The sequence below is a fragment of the Stegostoma tigrinum genome, chromosome 2 (genome assembly GCF_030684315.1).
Source record: "Stegostoma tigrinum isolate sSteTig4 chromosome 2, sSteTig4.hap1, whole genome shotgun sequence".
NCBI lineage: Eukaryota > Metazoa > Chordata > Chondrichthyes > Orectolobiformes > Stegostomatidae > Stegostoma > Stegostoma tigrinum.
Window position 1 is genome coordinate 10,381,881 of NC_081355.1, and position 18,813 is coordinate 10,400,693.

Consider the following 18,813-nt stretch of genomic DNA (forward strand, 5'->3'; position numbering starts at 1 on the left):
TGAAAGGCAGGAGACTGGCACCAGGTAACAGCACCTACTGCAGGCTCGGTGAGGGGTGGGAGGGGGCTGAATGGCCTCTTTCTGTACCGTAACAATTCTGTGATACTTTGGATGTTTCTCACAACAACACCCCGGAGATGAATTTTCATTTCCTGGAGAGTCCAGGCCATTCCCAAAGGGATGCTAATCCTATTTCCTCACCCTCTGTGTTACCACCCCCGACAAGGAGGCAGTGATCTAGTGGGAACTTCAGTGGGTTAGCAATCCAGAGGCCCAGGTCCAGAGGCCCAGGTGAAGTGTGTTAAAATCAGATCACGGCAGACTGTGAACTTCGAACTGATTTAATCAGTAAATAAGGGATGATAAAGCTTATCTGAATAATGGCGGCCATGACAGCTGCCAGCAATTATTGCAGAAACCCATCTGGTTCACTAGAGCCCTTCAGGGAAGGAAATCTGCCATCGTTATCAATCTGACCCACACGTGACTCTAGAAGCACAGGGGTGGGACAGGGAGGGAGAGGAGCTGTCCCACAGTCCTGGCCAATGTTTATCCTTCAAACACGAGTCATCATCAACACACACAAAAAGACGTTCTGATTCGCAAGGCCACTGCCTCAAAGCTGTACGCTGTGCTCCCACTGCTGCAGGTTCTGCACATTGATGGGATTGTCAACTCATTGGTTCCCAGCTCTTCTGAATGGGAGAGGGTTCTGTGCAACGGAGATCAAATAATTCGAGACAATGGTGGGTTTCCCCGTACAAACCGGCTACTGTCTTTCACATCACAGGGACCAACTACTCTGTAAAAATACTTCATTCGCTGCAAAGCATTTGGGGATATCCTCAAGCTGCCAAAAGGTGATATACAAACGCAACTCTTCCTTTCTGGTATCTAAAGTATAGCATTGGGCGTATTGCACGTCCGTCTCAATTTTCTATTTCTCCTGTCTTGTTGGGTTTCGAAGGACCTCTCCTTACTTTTCCGAGGTGGCCTCCTCATGCCGTTGGATCCGGATTGAGAATTTTACACTGAATTCTCACCAGCATTTGGAATGACCCCCGACTGGCTCTGTCTGTCTAACACAATCCCACCTCCCACAAGAAAAGATTTCTGTCCATCACCTTAAATAATCGAAGAGCCATCTGAATGAGTGTGGAACCCAATCTCATTTGCTCCATCGCAGGGGGCCAGGCCTCCAACTACCTAGGCCCAAAGCTCCGGGATATCCTCCCTACACCCCACTCTCCTCCTTTAAGATGTTCCTCAAAAGCCACTTCCTGCGAACCTGCCTGATTATCTCCTCCTGGGGCTCGGTGTCAAATATTGTTCTGTTACACACCAGTGAAGAATGTGCCTTGCAGTGCTCTGCGTTATGTCAAAAGCACTATACAAATACAGTTGTTGTTGAGGGAGGGCTTTCAACTTTGTTGAGAGGAGGCAGTACTAGCTCTTTGTAACACTATCACAATGGTTAGGACTTCAACCATTTTATCTATTTTTACAGCAAATGTCCAACATTCATAAGTGTACAGTCACAGTCATATGTTGATATTCCTTCCCTCCCCATCAATAAATATTTGAAGGTACTTGCAAGAGGCCTCAGTGAAAGCTTGCAGAAGAAAGGCAACGTGTATATACACACACAGACGCGCGCACACACAGGCGCACACACACGGGCATGCCAACTCCCCAACCTGGCCTCACTTTGGTACCTTCCACAAGTCAAACGCTTACTTCTTTTAAAACTCCCCTCTTTCACCCAACTCCTCAGCCTTTGCTCTGAAATGAAATGACCCCACGGTGGTTTAAAGCCCCCCTTGAGTTCAGACCGAGGTAGATTCTGATTGGTCTGGAGGGCTATGGCTATGGAGATGAAGCAGCTCTGGGCTGTCTCCAGGACCCCTTTTACACGTGAAAGGAGGTACACCGGGCACGTACAAATTCCTGTACAAAACATAAAGCAGCTCCATGTGTCTTCACACACAGGGCATCGAATTGCTTGGTCTGACAAGGAAGATTGACAGTTAAGTGTTCTTGCTGCGCCTCCAGGTCAATGGGGGCCCATCCAACCCAGCTGCTTCCTGTGATGTTCGAAAACAAAATGGAGTCTCTCTCTTCTCTCACACACATTCCTTTTTGAAAAAAAAAGGTCTGTCTCTTGCCTCCCAGTCCTGGAAAGCACAAGATGTGAAACCTCAAACTCTTGCCTTGTTTTAGCAACATGCAAATTCTGCGCTGCTGAGCAATTTATTGAAATGGTGACCTACTGCAAAGTGGGGGGGGGGGGGGGGGAGGGGAGAAATGACACCCGCAATAATGAAAAAAAAATTAAGCAAGGCTTCTCTTGGGCCTTCGCTGAGAACGAGGCGGTCAACTCTCAGTTTATGTACCACGAGAGAGAAGTCAGAGAAAAAAAACACCCTCCTAGCTAGCAAGAAATCAAAGAGAACAGCTGTAATGAGCATCAGTCAGGGCTCTGGGAACTATTTTTGTTGGGTGTTTTTTTTCCACAAGACACACACTGAAAAAAATTCTATTCCTTGCAGTTCAAAGCTGCTCAGAGGAGAGGCATGTTCAGCGAGGAATGCTGCTGCGCTGTTTTGGGTGCTGTTTAACAGGCAGTGAGACACGTGTTCGAAATGGGTCAAAACCTCAGTGTCTCCTGCTTCAGAGGGGTCGTGGTGAGGTGGGGTGGGGTCTCTTTGCCAGAAAGAGGAAGGCCTCGGGTCTCGTCGTTAGAAAGAGGTTGGGGTGGGTGGGGGGGATGGAGAAGAAGCTCTGAAAAGGGCAGGCACCACCCCTGTGCGCCCCCCCCTCCCCCAACGCCACCCCCACCCCCGGCAGAAAGCAGTCAAGCTGTCTTCAGGAATACCACTGGCCCTCAGGACCCAGCCTAACCTGTTTGTTTAGTCTTATCTGCATTTCACAAAAGGTGCTGATCTGCAACAGTGCCTTTCTCATCCACATCCCGCATGTAACATGACTGTGCTTCTCAGTTTGCAGCCTGGGCGGTGGGGGGGGGGGGGAGAGAGAGAGAGAGAGAGAGAGTGGTGTGGTGTGGGTGAAGGGAGGGGAGGTTTGATGGGGAAGGGTGGGGTGGGGTGGGGGAAGGGTGGGGAGGGAGGGTAGCGTGAAGTTGACATAGCCACCTGTGCAGCTGACGGCTCGAGCATCTGATTCTGGCCCTGCGTGCGAGCTATTTTTGTGCTTGTTGTGACTTTCAGAGACGCTGCTCACTTTGCATCTCGCAGCAACAAAAAGGAGGAGGACATCGAGAGGAAAAAAGGCCCGAAACCACGAAGGCCCAACAAAGCCAGCCTGGGGGGCATACCCAACTATGGCCGGGGGTGGGGGTGTTCTGTAGGGGACAAGGACGGGTGGGTTGGGGGGAGGGGTTGAGAGGAGCTAAATTAAATTTCTACAACCCAACAAATTGTATAAGACACCCTCAACACCATGATGATGAGGAGTACGTAAAAACTCACTCTCTCAGCCTGCACCCCACTCTCCTGGCCTTATCACCCGCTCCCCCCACCCCTGCAACTTCCACCTCAACCCCGTCACCCCAATCTTATCATCTCCCACTGACTCACCCCTCCCCTCATGTCTCCATCACAATGGTTTCTTAACCCTCCCTGACCCTCCGTCTCATCCCCCTTCCTCTCAACAGCCCCCTACCCCCTAACATCCATCTCAACATCCTCTGCCCTCCATTTCACTTGACCCCTCTCCCACCACCTTCCCTCTCACTTACCTGCTTCCTCTGGTCTGTGAACACCACTCTCCAGGCTTTCACTAACCCTGCCTCCCCAGGCCCCCTCTCATGCCTCCTCCTCACCCTCTGAGAAGGGCAGAATGAATTCAGAGGATCTGAAGCTGAACTGACAAGGCAGAGATCGCACTGGGTCGTGCTCACTCTCGGAGGCTCTCTCGATTCTCAGGCAAATACACATCACTGCCACCACTCTGCTTCCAGACACAACTCTTCACTTCAAAGGGGATTGCAGCTGTCCTCACTATGGCCCTCCTTTCAAAAGGAAGGCCCTGCCTGGGGAACACTGATAAACAGAACCCCCATGGAATAATGTACATTGTTCACCAGAAAGGAGTTCATTCTGCTTTCAAAACATCACACCATCAAGGAGGAGATAACAAGGTGTAGAGCTGGATGAACACAGCAGGCCATGCAGCAATCAGAGCAGCAGGAAAGCTGACGTTTCGGGCCTAGACCCTTCTTCAGAAATGATTTCTGAAAATGATCTCTATTTCTGAAGAAGGGTCCAGACCCGAAACGTCAGCCTTTCTGCTCCTCTGATGCTGCTTGGCCTGCTGTGTCCATCTAGCTCTACACTGTGTTATCTCAGACTCTCCAGCATCTACAGTTCCTACTGTCTCATCATCAGGAAGGATCCTGTTTTGGGAATTTGTGGTTAACTGCAAGTCCAGTTTCACAAGAACAATGATTTACAATGCTAACCTTTCCAACTTTGTCTCCCCTCCCTCCAGGAGACGGTCATATGGATCGCCAAAAGATCTAAGCAGTGGAAAGGGCTCGGCAAACTCCATTCCCTCTCTGTGATTGGCCAGTGTTGCCAGCACCTCATTAATGGAGACAAATTGGCCGAATTCTGCCTCCTGACTCTCCGTCCTCCATATTTGGGGGCTGTGTTCCTTAACACTCAACACTACTGAGAGGATAAAGTCAGCCTGAGGGAGCGACGTGACTGGTGGTGGTTTCATCAGAGGTCAACGTGCCTCAGATGAGAGGCGTATACGATGACCTGAACCGGAATCGAACGCATGCTGTTGGCATTGCTGTCCAGCCAAACAAGCTAACCAACCTCGCTTATTTCTTTGACCAAACCCCTGACCGCCTGTTTCTACATTACCTCAGTATAACATGCTGTTTGGCAGCTTTCCAGTGAAGTGCTCTGTGACCAGGGTGCTATACAAATCCAAGTTGTTGTGTCGCTGTTAAACGACATGAGAGCGTTTTGACACAACGAATAGTGAACCCTGTCTCTGAGCCAGGGATGCCAGGTTCAAGTCCCACTCCAGGACCTGATGGCTGAGATAGTCCCAATATTTGATTACCAATCTGTAAATCCTCCCAAAGCACACGGCACTGGGGGCGGGGGCGGGTGGGGTAGGAGCAGGAGAGATTCCTGGTCAACTGAGAGGCAGAAAGAAATTGGAAGTCCCTCTGAATTACAAACTCGTCGAGCTGCAAATTCTCAGAGAGACGGGACAGGACTGCCCCTGAGATAGTGCGAACAGCTGAAGCTGTTGGATTTTACCCTGCAAATACACTGTGAACAGCAAAACATTTCAAAAATAAAAAACAACACGCATTCCTAGCAGTAAGGAAAATGCCCCCAACTGAAGGAAGGTGACTGTTTTTCTTTATAAAGGATTCTTTGTGGTTACTGTGTGAACACGTCCTGATCTCAGAGCGCTGTCAGTAGGCCCAGACACACACTACTCGGTTTTAGAGACCTACCATCATCACCGCTGGCCGTGCCCCTCAGAAAGCTCAAGCATCAAACCCCCAGCAACTCACATGCACAACTCAGTGTGAAAGATCGCCGTACAGAGATTGCTGCGCTGTCAAAACTGCTGTTTCAAAAAGTTAAAGGTGTGGAATTCCCTGCCACAGACAGCGGGCGAGGCCGAAACAACTACATAGAATCCCTACGGTGTGGAAACAGGCCCTTCGGCCCAACACATCCACGCCAGCCCTCGGAGCATCCCACCCAGACCCATCCCCAACCTATTCTGCACATCCCTGAACACCATGAGCAATTTAGCATGGCCAATCCACCTAGGCTGCACATCTTTGGGCTGTGGGAGGAAACCGGAGCACCTGGAGGAAACCCACGCAGACACGGGGAGAATGTGCAAACTCCACACAGACAGTCACCCGAGGCTGGAATTGAACCCGGGTCCCTGGCGCTGTGAGGCTGCAGTGCTAACCACGAGCCACCATGTTAGATGCAGTCCTTAAAAGGGATCAAAGTGGGAACAGGGGTCTGAGTCAGAAGATCAGCCGCAATCATACTGAATGGCCTTTATCTTCCTGCTCCTATTTTCTCCTCATTCCTCTGAAGAGATGTTGAGGATGAGGCCTTGTTTGCCCTCTCGGGTAGACGCGGAACATTTCTGTTTCAAAGAAAGGAAGGGCTCAAATGTTCCAATCCATCACCAGCGTCCACTAAACAGGCCACCTTCCCACAGCTGTGTGTGTGTGTGGGAGCTTGCTGTGCAACTTGATGGGTCTACATTTAAAAATAAAGAGCAGTGAAACGCTGGGAAGGTCAGTGACGGGACATGGTTGTCCAGCGGTGGCTGCAGCAAGTTGCCCTGACAACACAAAGGATTTTGTATTAACTACAAATTCCTTTAACATTATCATTTTGGGAGTGCATTGACCCTTGTACAGCAATAAACACACAAACTCTGGGAGTTACTCAATGTGGTAGGCCTCAGGAGTGAGGAAGAGGGACAGACTGCAAGCAGATAGCAGGGCGAAGTTGAGTGAGCTGCGGGAGACAGGAAACACAACAGGGTGAAAGAGAAAACAGAGTTTTAGGCCGACTGATAACCTTCTGCCTGATACACCGACCGTCGCTCAACTTTGCTGTTTCCACACAAAATCACCAAAAACGGTCAAGGGGGGGCAGACTAAAGCTCAGGCTAAAGGTTAGGCCAGTTGTCAAGTCGCCTCACCACAGACTCTCAGATACTAGGGGGATGAAGGGATGTGGGAAAGTGGTGTCACGAGAGCAGAAGTAGGCCATTCAGCCCATTGCAAACGCTCCACCATTCAACGAGATTATTGCTGACGTGATTACCCCCCAACTCCATTATCCTGCCGGTTTCCCGCCCGACCTTCATTCCTTTAGTGACGAAAAGTCTCAGCCGCAGATGTGGTCATCGGAATTCCCAAACACTTGTCTTCCACCTCAAATGTGATAGGAGAGCAGGAAGGATGTTCCCGGTGACCGGGGGTTGGGGGAGTTCAGAAGCAGGGAGCACAGTCTAAGGACATAGCATAGGCTATTTAGGATGGAGCTGAGGAGAAACATCTTCACTGGCAGAGCAGTGAGCCTGTGCAATTCTCTGTCACATAAAGCAGCTGAGGCCAAAACATTAAATGTTTTCAAGAAGGAGTCAGATGTAGTTTGTGGGGCTAAAGAGTTCAAAGGGCATGGGGTGACAGTGGGAACAGGGTACTGAGATGGATGATCAGCCATCATCATGGTGAACGGGGCAGCAAGCTCATTAGGCCTGCTCTTGTGATCAGAGATAATGGGAACTGCAGATGCTGGAGAATCCAGCCTGCTCTTGTTCCTGTTTCCGAAGCTGCTGTGTGAATGTAATTTCACACAGTGACACGTGAGATTATGAAACTTGCTCCCACACACAGTGCTCGAAGCAAACAGTCCGGCAACATTTTCGGGACCCCAGATAAGAAAATGAGGAAGAGGGGGTATTGTTGGTCACGATGGATGATAATTTAAGAGAAGCATGACTGTCAGTATGGTCTGGTCGGGCCGAACAGCCTGTTTCTGTGCTGTATAGCTAATGTAGTCCTAAAAATAATTCTTGGGCTGTCAGGATATTGTGAAAGACTTAACACACCTGAGGATAGCCATTTGCACATGCCTAGATAACAGTTCACTGAGAAGTCACAAAAGAATACGTAGAAAGCAGGTATACACCCATTAACATTCAATTTACACCAAATTATATGGGCTCAGGTTTGCAAGACAAAAATACAATAAAACTTGATTGCTGATGTGTTAACTACTTTTAAAATGTGTTAACTACTTTTAAAAAAAGGAAATGCTTATGCACAACGGAATGGTGTCTCATGGAAAATTATCTACCAAACGGTGAAAGAGTTACACAGGCAAGATGTATCAGAGATAGCAGGAACTGCAGATGCTGGAGAATCTGAGATAACAAGATGTAGAGCTGGATGAACACAGCAGGGCAAGCAGCGTCAGAGGAGCAGGAAGGCTGACGATTCGGGCCTAGGCCCTTCTAGGCCCGAAATGTCAGCCTTCCCGCTCCTCTGACGCTGCTTGGCCTGCTGTGTTCATCCAGCCCCACACTTTGTTAACACGGGCAAGATGAACGATTTTGGGAACGCCAGTGCATTGTGGGATTCCTGCCACGGCAACAAGTGCCAAAGTTTGTATCACATTGATGAGAGAGGAAAGACCTACTGTCGGGATGAGGAATGTGGTGTTAATAAACCTTTTAGAGTGCCACTGTAAACTGGAGTAAGAACTCACAGTGACACACACACACACAATGGCAAAAACCAGCAACGTACAAAATGGAACAAGGCTGGCAGTAAATCTCATCAACGAGGCAACAAGGCCGGGGGAAATCAAAGACAGAAAAGGCTTCCCCCATCACTCTCAGAACCCAATTCCTTCCTGCTATTCATCAACCCAGCCTTCCAGACGTTTCGACTGCAATCTGTCGACAACTTCAGAAACAGCCGTCACCATCACATCCTCGCAACACAAAAAGCTCTCCCTGCCACCCGCAGTCCCTTACTGTTCTACAGGAAGCAACATGGTAAAATCCAGTACTGTTACTGCGTCTCTCTTTAGAAAGAGCGTTCACATGTGTAAGAGCGTGAATGCGCATCAGAGCGAGTGAGCAAACGTGTGCGGGAGCGATTGTGTGCAAGTGAGAGTGCATGTGAGGGAGAGTGTGTGTATGTGTGTGTGTATGCGCATGCGAGGGAGTGTGTGTGTATGTGTGTGTGTGTGTGTGCGAGGGAGTGTGTGTGTATGTGTGCGTGAGAGTGTGTGTGTGTGTGTGTGTTTATGCACATGCGAGGGAGTCTATGTGTGCACGAATGAGTCAGTACGAGAGTGCATGCGCTTCGGGATAGGGTTCATCCATCAATGCATACAATTACACATTAGGGTTTCAATGACACAATGGTGGGTGGTAAACATGTCTTGGTCACATGTAAGGTGAAAGAAAGCACAGTTTCAGCCCTTCTGAAGTCAGGGGTACCATTCAAACAGCCTTTCTGGCTGTATCAACATTCACAGAAAGTTGTTTTGAGAATCACAGAATCCTTACAGTGTGGAAACAGGCCATTCGGCCCAGCAAGTCCACGCCAACCCTCCGAACAGCATACCACCCAGACCCATCCCCCTACCACTTTTGCCTTTAACTCACCTAATCTGCCCATCCCTGAACACTACGGGCAATTTCCCATGGCCAAACCAACCTAACCTGCACATCTTCGGACTGTGGGAGGAAACCGGAGGACCCGGAGAAACCCACGCAGACATGGGGAGAATGTGCAAACTCCACACAGTCACCCGAGGCTGGAATCGAACCCAGGTCCCTGGCACTGTGAGGCAGCAGTGCTAGCCACTGAGCCACCGTGCCACCCATTTTTTTGGCAATGTACTAAGAATACTGGTGGTGTAGTGGTAGCGCCATTGAACTAGTAATCTGGTTAATGCTCGAGGGGCATGCGATTGCAGAGGAGGTGCAGCAGGATGTTGGTGGGATGGAGCATGTCAGGTTTGGGTCGTTTTCTTTAGAGCAGAGAAGGTTGAGGGAGGACGAGGCAGGGGTGTATAAGATTATGAGAGGCATGGACAGGTTAGTTAGAAAGGGGCCTTTCCCCTTGGTTAAAGGGTCAGCAACACAGGGGCTTAATTTTAGAGATGAAAGGCAGGAGGTTTGGAGGGGATCTGAAGAAAAGCATTTTCACCCAGAGGTTGATGGGGGACTTGGCGCTGGGCAGGGTTACTGGAAGAGTAGTGGAGGTAAATAACCTGACAACTTTTAACAAATATTTGGATGAGCACTTGAAATGCCATACCATTTGAGGCTATGGGCCGAGTGGGACCAGTGCGGGGCAGCAGTACATATTTGGCAGTATGCACTCCATGGGCCGAATGGCATCCTCTGTACTGTATGGTTCTGGGGTCAAATCCTCTCGTAGCAGCAGGCAGAATTTAAATTCATTTAATAAATCAGGAATACAAAGCTCATCTTGTTGATGAACTATGAATTGATATAAAACATTGTCTCTCTCACTAAACTTCCTTTAGGGTAGGGGAAATCCGCACTCCTCACTTGGTCTAGCCTACACGTGACTCCAGGCCCACCACAACATGGCAGACTGTTGGTTGCCACTCTGTTCAAGGGTAATTAGAGACGGACAACAAATACTTGGCCTTATTGACAGTGCCAACAGCCCAGGAGATAAACAATACAACAACTTCTGGATACAAACCGATAGCATCACACATAAAAACAAACACCTTCCAGCAATAGTGGCTCAGGCATGATCTTTACAGCCATGTACTACAACAAATAAACCTGCTGGCACCTAAAACCCGAGGCATGGGAGCACAACTAGGCCATTCGGTCCATCAATTCTGCTCTGCCAGCCAATGGGATTGTGGCTTGCCTGATAATTGTCAACTTCCCTGCCCTTTCCATTTACCTGTTGAGTCCCTTCCTGATTTAAACGTCTCCCTTGACTCAAATGTCTACCTCAGCCTTGAATCCACTTAACAACCCTAGTCCATAGCCCTCTGTGGTAAAGAATTCCACAGACTTACCACCTCTGAGGGAAGAAACTCCTCATCTTTGCCTTAAACATGCGACCAACCATTCTGAAACATATAGGTGTCAATAAGGTCTCCTCTCATTCTGCTAAAGCCCAGCTTCTCCTCATGAGAAAATCCCTCCACACCCAGGATTGATCAACTGAACCGTCCCTGGATTGCCTCCAATGCCAGGATATATCTTTCCTTAGCTAAGGAAACCAAAACTGTCTGCAGTATTTCAGGTGTGGCCTGACCAGTGCCTTGTATAGTTTTCGCAAAACTTCCTCATTTCTTTTACACTCCAGTCCCTTTGAAATAAAGGTCAACATTCCATTCACTTTCTCTTGTACCTGCTGCCCAGCGATGTTAGCTTTTCATGATTCATAACTAAGATCTAAAGCCAAGTAAGTGTACAGCATATTTGAAAAGCCTTGAAGTATTGCAGCCTCTGAACACAAAGACCAGAACTATGGTATGACATGCCCCAACACCCTGCACACAAAGAAGGACAGTAATCCTCATCTTTACTGTTACAAATGTACAGCACAGTGGCTCAGTGGTTAGCATCGCTGCCTCACTGCACCAGAGACCCAGGTTAGATAGAGGTCCACTCGATGGGCCAAATGGCTTGCTTCTGTCGGGATTCCACGATTCTAGATTCCTTGATGTACCTCTCCTTTGTCACTACATTCATAGATCCCTGCAGAGTGGAAGCTAGCCATTCGGCCCATCGAGTGCACACTGACCCTCCAAAGAGCTTCCCACCCAAACCCATACCCCTCCCCTATCCGTGTGACCCTGCATTGAGCATGGCCAATCCACCCAACCCGCGCATCTGCGGACTGTGGGAGGAAACCGGAGCAACCGGAGGAAACCCACTCAGACACAGGGAGAATGTGCAAACTCCGCGCAGACAGTCGGACTAACCCGGGATTGAACCCGGGTCCCTGGCGCTGTGAGGCAGCAGTGTTAACCGCTCAGACACCGTCCTGTTACTGGAGTAAGAAGCATACGTTTGATTTCACTCAGCTACAATTTGTTAAATGCTAGAAGATAACTTAATTGCCCAAATCCATCTTGTTTCTCTGCAGTGGATTATTCCAACAACAACTTGGAATTTGTGGAGCGCCCTGAACATTGGAAAACTTCCCAAAAGGTCCTGCATAAAGAGGTACTGACACGGAGCCAACGTTTGAAATATTAGGGGGAATGACTGAAAGAGGTTTAGCGCAAAGAGGCATGTAGAATCATAGAAAAACTACAGTATGGAAGCAGGCCATTCAGCCCATCAAGTCCACAATGACCGTCTAAAACATAGGAAGATTTTGAAAAGGGTTGAGGTTGAAGGCGAGAATTTCGGAGCCTGGACAAGTAGTGACAACAGAATATAAGGAGTGGGGATGCAGAGAAGCACAGAGTTCACACAGAATACAGAGTCCTGGATTTGTTGGGCTCGAAGATATTAAGAGATGGGCAGCGTTAAGGCCAAGTTGTGATTCAAACACAAGTATAAGTAAGAGATGAGGAGCTAATGTGGGTCCAGGACATGATAGATGATACAAGGTGGATTTAATTAAAAAAAATCTAGAATAAAAAATGCGAGCGCTGTTGACTGCCATAAAAAAACCCACCTGTCTCACTGATACAGGAGCAAATTACTGCAGATACTGGAATCTGTACAGAAAACAACAAAAAAAATGCTGGGGATCAGGCAGCATCCTTGGAGAGACAGCAAGCTAATGTTTCCAGTCTTTATCAGAGCTGATGTGAAGTGTGGAAGGCGTAGCATTTATAGTACAGTGGGAGGGTGAAGCCCTGGGAGAGAAAGGGTGCTCACAGATCAGATTAAGTGATTGGAATGTGAGAATGGCAGAACAATAGAGTGTCTAACTGCCAGACTGGAAAGAACACTAATGTCCTTCACTTGCTATGGCCTGCACGTGACTCCACACGAATAGCACTGTGGTTAACTCTTAGGGAAGAACAATCATCGCCATCTAACCATCAACACCCACATCCCGTGAGCAATTGTAAAAAAAAACTTGATAAGGAGAAGGACATGGACCAGAGAAGTACCAATGTGGATGTAGTCAGGGTTAGAGAGACAGTGGGAGGAAGGGAGAACAAGAGATCGTGAGAACTGGGAGGTAACAGACGTGAATAAGGGTTCCAGGAGTTGGTAGAGTTGCAGAGGCAGAGATAAAGACAGCTGAGGCTATAGAGGGAGAAATAGACAGGCTCAGTTATGGGGAAAGTAACAAATTCAAGGCAAAGATCCATCAACTAAGAGCAAATTAGAATATTAACCTAACACAGGCATGTTCCCCCAGATAATTAATCTCGACCACAGAAATAATAGCTTTATTTGCTCTGCTCCACCTAAAGGTGCATTTTGCCCCTTCAAGAGGGCAATCAAAAATGAAGTAATTATTAACAGCGGACGAAAACGACAACAACAAAAGCAGAAGTTGCTGGAAAAGCTCAGCTCGTCTGCAGAGAGAAAGCAAGAGTTAACATTTTGGGTCCAGTGGCCCTTCCTCAGAAGTCTTCCGAGTTTTTCAAATGTTGAGTGCATTTGATCGAAGAAAAAGGACCCAAACTCGACAGGTCCTCAAAAGGAAAAGAAACTCTTCCCTTCTAAGAGATAACTAATTTTGAAAACATTAAAAGAAACTACAGAGGCTACACAGTAGGGATAAAAAGCAGCCCCATAGACAGCAGGGTTTGTCTCGCCTCATTTGAGATAGAAATTTCATTCCTTCACTGCCGTTTGCAATGGTGTGGAATGGGGGCTGGAAGTGATCAGTGGACGGGAGGAGAAAAACCATATTCAACCGCCTCCACAGAGACTATTCCAAGAATCTTAGTAACACAAGCACCCAGCACCTGGGCAGCTTTATCAGAACTGGAATCTTTAACTGCCTGTCTGCAATGATCCCCTGACTGTGGGCTGTTTTGAATATTCAGCACTCAAACAATTTAGCATTTGAATTCAAATAGAAGGACAAGTGGGATGGCAGATTGAGAAGGGGAATCGCCGAGTTCCTGCATGACCAGTTCAGACACACCAGGCCTCAACAGGAAAATCAGGTCCTTTGCATAGGGCAGGTATAGTAATCTGGGAGACATCGATCAAAGCCTCAGGCTATTCCCACCTGAATCCCTGCACCAGGAGTCAAGACTGGACCAAGCTACATTCCAACAGCCAGTGAACTTTGATACATTTATCACTCGTTAACCTGACTCCCTTCAGCCACTGTGAGGGATAGCAATGGATTTATAACTGACAGATTGAAGCACTCTTGTCCAATAAAGGAAAGATTGTGGGCATGGTGTGCATCAGTGAGCACGCGCGCGCGCGTGTGTGTGTGTGTGTGTATCAGTGAGAGAGAGAGAGAGTGTGTGTGTCTGTGTGTGTATCAGTGTGTGTGAGAGAGAGAGAGAGAGAGAGTGTGTGTGTGTGTGTGTATCAGTGAGAGAGAGAGTGTGTGTGTGTGTATCAGTGAGAGAGAGTGTGTGTGTGTTTGTGTGTGTATCAGTGAGAGTGTGTGTGTGTGAGAGCGTGTGTGTATGTGCGTGCCAGTGAGAGTGTGTGCGCGCGTACCAGTGAGAGTGTGTGTGTCAGTGAGAGAGAGACTGTGTGTGTGTGTGTGTGTGTGCGTGTGTGTGACAGAGAGAAAATGAGTGAGTGAGAATGCGTGTGTGTGAAGGAGAGAGAGTGTGTGTGTGAGTGACAGTGCGTGTGTGTGAGTGTGAGACAGAGAGAGAGAGAGAGAGAGAGAGACAGAGTGTGTGTGTGTGTGTGACAGACAGAAAATGAGTGACAGAGTGCGTGTGTGTGAAGGAGAGAGAGTGTGTGTGTGAGTGACAGTGCGTGTGTGAGTGAGTGTGAGACAGAGAGAGAGAGAGAGACAGAGTGTGTGTGTGTGTGTGTGTGTGTGTTACAGACAGAAAATGAGTGAGAGAGTGCGTGTGTGTGAAGGAGAGTGTGTGTGTGAGTGACAGTGCGTGTGTGTGAGTGTGAGACAGAGAGAGAGAGAGAGACAGAGTGTGTGTGTGTGTGTGTGTGTGTGTGTGTGTGTGTGTTACAGACAGAAAATGAGTGAGCGAGTGCGTGTGTGTGAAGGAGAGAGAGTGTGTGTGTCAGTGACAGTGCGTGTGAGTGAGTGTGAGACAGAGAGAGTGTATATGTGTGTGTATGCGCGCACGTGCGTGAGAGTGAGACAGAAAATGAGGGTGTGAGAGTGTGAGTGAGCGAGAGCATGTGTGTGAATGTGAGTGCATACACATTAGGTGGATCCATATCCCCTCTGAAAACTCCACACTCAGCTAATCTCCTTTACAAGTTACAGACGTGATGATACAGGCCAAAGTATGAGGCAGGAGCAGCCAACTGCTGTACGTCTCGGTACCACCTCCCCCCATCCACCACCCCCTGCCTGCACAGCCACCGTCACATGTTCTGTACACACCAATGACAGTACACCACACAGCTGTTTCCCCCTGTTCACACAGGCTGACAGCACCACTCTCCATTCGGCACAAGCTACCATCAGTCACTCAGGGAAATTCAGCTTCCTCACATCATCTCCCTCACCGGCCCGCCACACACACACACTCACACACACAGACACACACACACACACTCACACACACACAGACACACACACACAGACACACTCACACACACAGACACACAGACACACTCACACACGCAGACACACACACACACTCACACACGCAGACACACACACACACTCACACACGCAGACACACACAATTGTTTTCAAAGCCTCAAGCACAGTTTCCAACATTTCCCACCCCCCCCCACAAGCAAAACTCAGAGGAAAGTCATGCTGAATGCCAATGTCTAGCAAAAACTGTACAACTGAAAAAAGATAAACCCTACTCTTCAAATTTGGCCATAATTTTAACGATATAAATCCTTCAGTTGCTGCACCATTGCTCGTGCCTTTGTAATCTGGTTTAGGGTGAAACTAATCCTTTGAAAAAAAATATGGTACACAACTTTTCTCACAAGCACAAGGTAAAGTTTACAGAGAAAACACACTGCCTGTTTGAGAGCACTCTTCATTTGCATAATCTGGATTTCATTCTTAATGCAAAGTATTTGCTCCAATTGTACAGGAAACACCTTTAATAGTGGCCTGACTCACATTGATGTACTGCACCCCACACCTACATAATGCAGTGTTGTTTCGTAGAGAGCTCACGCTGGGGATGGTGTACTGTTGTAGCTTGCTGTTCAACATCAAGAGGAAGGTACTCCATTACTGAGCTGCCATCCTAACGCTGACCCGCCCACCAACCCCACCTCCACCCTCCCAAGGCATCATGCCCTGCCACCCACCAACCCCACCTCCAACCCTCAAGAACCCCCTCCCTCCCCAGCTAACCCCGACCAGTCTCAAAGCCACGGGTTAAAACCTCAGTAGGTCCAGCAGCATCTGCGGAGAGAAGCCACAGTTAACGTTTCGGTGTCGAGTGACCCCCTTCCTCAGACCAAACTTTTCCAGCAATTTCTGTTCTACAGCATCCGCAGTTCTATCAACTGGTTAAATTTCTCCTTTCATAGATCTATCCACTGGTTAAATTTCTCCTTTCATAGATCGCAGAAGATCACAGAATCCCTACAGTGTGGAAACAGGCCCTTTGGCCCAACAAGTCCACACCAACCCACAGAGCACCTCACCCAGACCCATCTCCCCATAAACCCACCTCATCTACACCTCCCCAAACACTACGGGGCAATTTAGCACGGCCAATCCACCTGGACTGTGGGAGGAAACCGGAGCACCCGGAGGAAACCCTCACAGACACAGGGAGAACATGCAAACTCCACACAGACGGTTGCCCGAGGCTGGAATCGAACCTGGGTCCCTGGTGCTGTGAGGCTGCAGTGCTAACCGCTGAGCCACTGTGCCGCCCCGAGGGAATGGTGGGAAACAGTAACAAAAGTGGGAAAAATGTTGTGGTCTGTTAATTTTCTCATTGAAAACTTGATTGAGAAAGGGTTTTGTGGTACTGTACTTTTCTTGAGGCAAATATCACACAGCCCACAGACCAGTACCCTGTCCGCACTTACACACTCCATGCTGTTCACTGTCGAAAATACTGACAAGCCAAAATTTTACAACAGGAGCGGAGGTAAAGTTGCCACAGCCTTACCAGATCGACAAGGCTGCTCTCCCTTTAAAAAGAGCCTGGTAGTGGTTTTAACACGAGGGTCACCACGCCTCAGGCAAGGGGACAGCCCTTCGTGGTGACCTCGCCGAGTGTGGGAGCCGAACCCAAGCTGCTGGTGTCACCCTATCGCAAACCAGCCAACTGAGCTAACTGACCCCCCAGAAGGCAAAGTTGAATACAAGAGTCAAACGACTCACACAGCCCAGGAATGGCCCTTCGGCCCATGGACTCTGCACCAACATAGCTACCACTACAAGTGCATGAATCCCAAACTGTCCAAGACCAGGGCAGGTACAAGATAGAAAGATGAAGTTGGGGTTTGGGGTGGGAGGGGGGGGGGTCAAGTCTGAAATGCACCAAAGACCCTCAGACAGCACCTTCTAAACCCACAACCAGTTCCATATAGAAGGGCAAGGAGAACAGACATATCCCCTGCAAGTTCCCCTCCAACTCGCTCACCATCCTGACTGACTTGGACAAATTTCACCATTCCCTTCGCTATCTCTGGGTCAAAATCCTGGATTTCACTCCTTAAGGGCATCGTGGGTCAACCTCCAGCACGTGGCCTGCGGCAGTTCAAGAAGGAAGCTCACCACCACCTCAACACCAGCCAATAAATAATGGCCCAACAATGCCGACATTCCCTGAATGTCACTCCCACCACCGTCATACCTTCAAAGGGTGCCCATTGCTGTAATGTGAGGGAACGGGAGATGAATTACGCACAGCAAGACCCCAGAGCGAATGAGCAGATATTGTGTTTCACTGATGTTGTGCACGGTATGTATTAGCCAAGACAACAAAAATGGAAAAAAAACCACCTGCTCTTCTTTCAATAGTGCTGTGGGATCTTCTAGATTCTATCAGAGAAAGGATGCAGACACAGTCTTCTGGGAACTTGACACACAATCACATAACCATTTGCACAACACCACCAAGCTAGTCAATTGCAAGATATTAGGCTGCGCGAATTTATCAAACAACAGACGATTATCACAGTGCGCTGTTAAACTATCGCCCGGATTAAATGCCAAATTCACCAGAATTGTCAAGTTATAAACTACATCCTGTCAACAGAACTACATAGACTTTGTTTCCCGAATAATAGCATCCCTTACAGCGTGGAAGCAGGCCATTCGGCCCATCATCTCCACAGTGACCCTCCAAAGAGTATCCGACCCAGGCCCGCCTCTTACCCCATCCCCGCATTTCTCACCCTAGACACTACAGGGCAATTTATCACGGTCAACTCACCCTAACCTGCACATCTTTGGGCTGTGGGAGGAAACCAGACCACCCAGAGGAAACCCATGCAGACACGGAGAGAATGTGTAAACTCCACACAGACATCAGCACATACAAGGCCCAAAACTGCTCACAAGATGCCAACTATGGCCTGAGCAGAGGCTCAACAGTACTTCCCCGCTCCGTATCCTCGGCTCTCTCAAAATGAATGCTATCACAGCGCTGTTTTCCCAACTACCAACTGAACCTGCAGGTTAACCCTAAGTGAATTCTGAACTGGGACTACTTAAGCCCCTAACTCCATTTTTAAAAGCACTGAGTGGTTAGGATCTGAAATACAGTACCTGCCTGATAGCAAGGTGCAGGAAGGTTAAATCATGAGTGAAGTGGGACCATTTTATTGAAGCGAAAAGTTGTTGTGAGGGAGTGAGATAAGACAAGCTGGGCGTGGGCACGATGGGCCGAAGGGTCGTAACCAACTTACAAACAAGAATCTCTGAGACTCCAATACGGAGAGAAGGATGGAGGGAAGGTGATGGCAGAAAAATTTGGATTTTGCTTACACACTGCCACATAACGATGCCATGTAAGCAATTATTAAAAGAACACACACGCACACACCCCATATCGAGTTTGTGCACTGGCAATGGAGGCAGTCCGCTAAATTCAACAAGACAGACCAGGTATAGGGGTGAGGGATAGGGGACAAAGATATGAAACAAACAGAAGAAAGAAAGGGCAAAGACATCCAATT

General features: G+C 48.5%; 1 protein-coding gene across 6 annotated transcripts in view; it reads right to left on the bottom strand.

Moving 5' to 3' along the window:
- Positions 1 to 18,813, bottom strand: part of rreb1a (ras responsive element binding protein 1a) — a 261,578-nt gene that overhangs the window by 148,721 nt on the left and 94,044 nt on the right. Inside the window, exon 1 of one of the 6 annotated variants that reach the window (XM_059652246.1) lies at positions 12,239 to 12,350. The exons of the other annotated variants lie outside the window; for them this stretch is intronic. The gene's annotated coding sequence lies outside the window, so the exon portion shown is untranslated. Of the gene's footprint in view, positions 1 to 12,238; positions 12,351 to 18,813 lie in introns of those variants that run through there. 6 annotated transcript variants of the gene reach the window in all.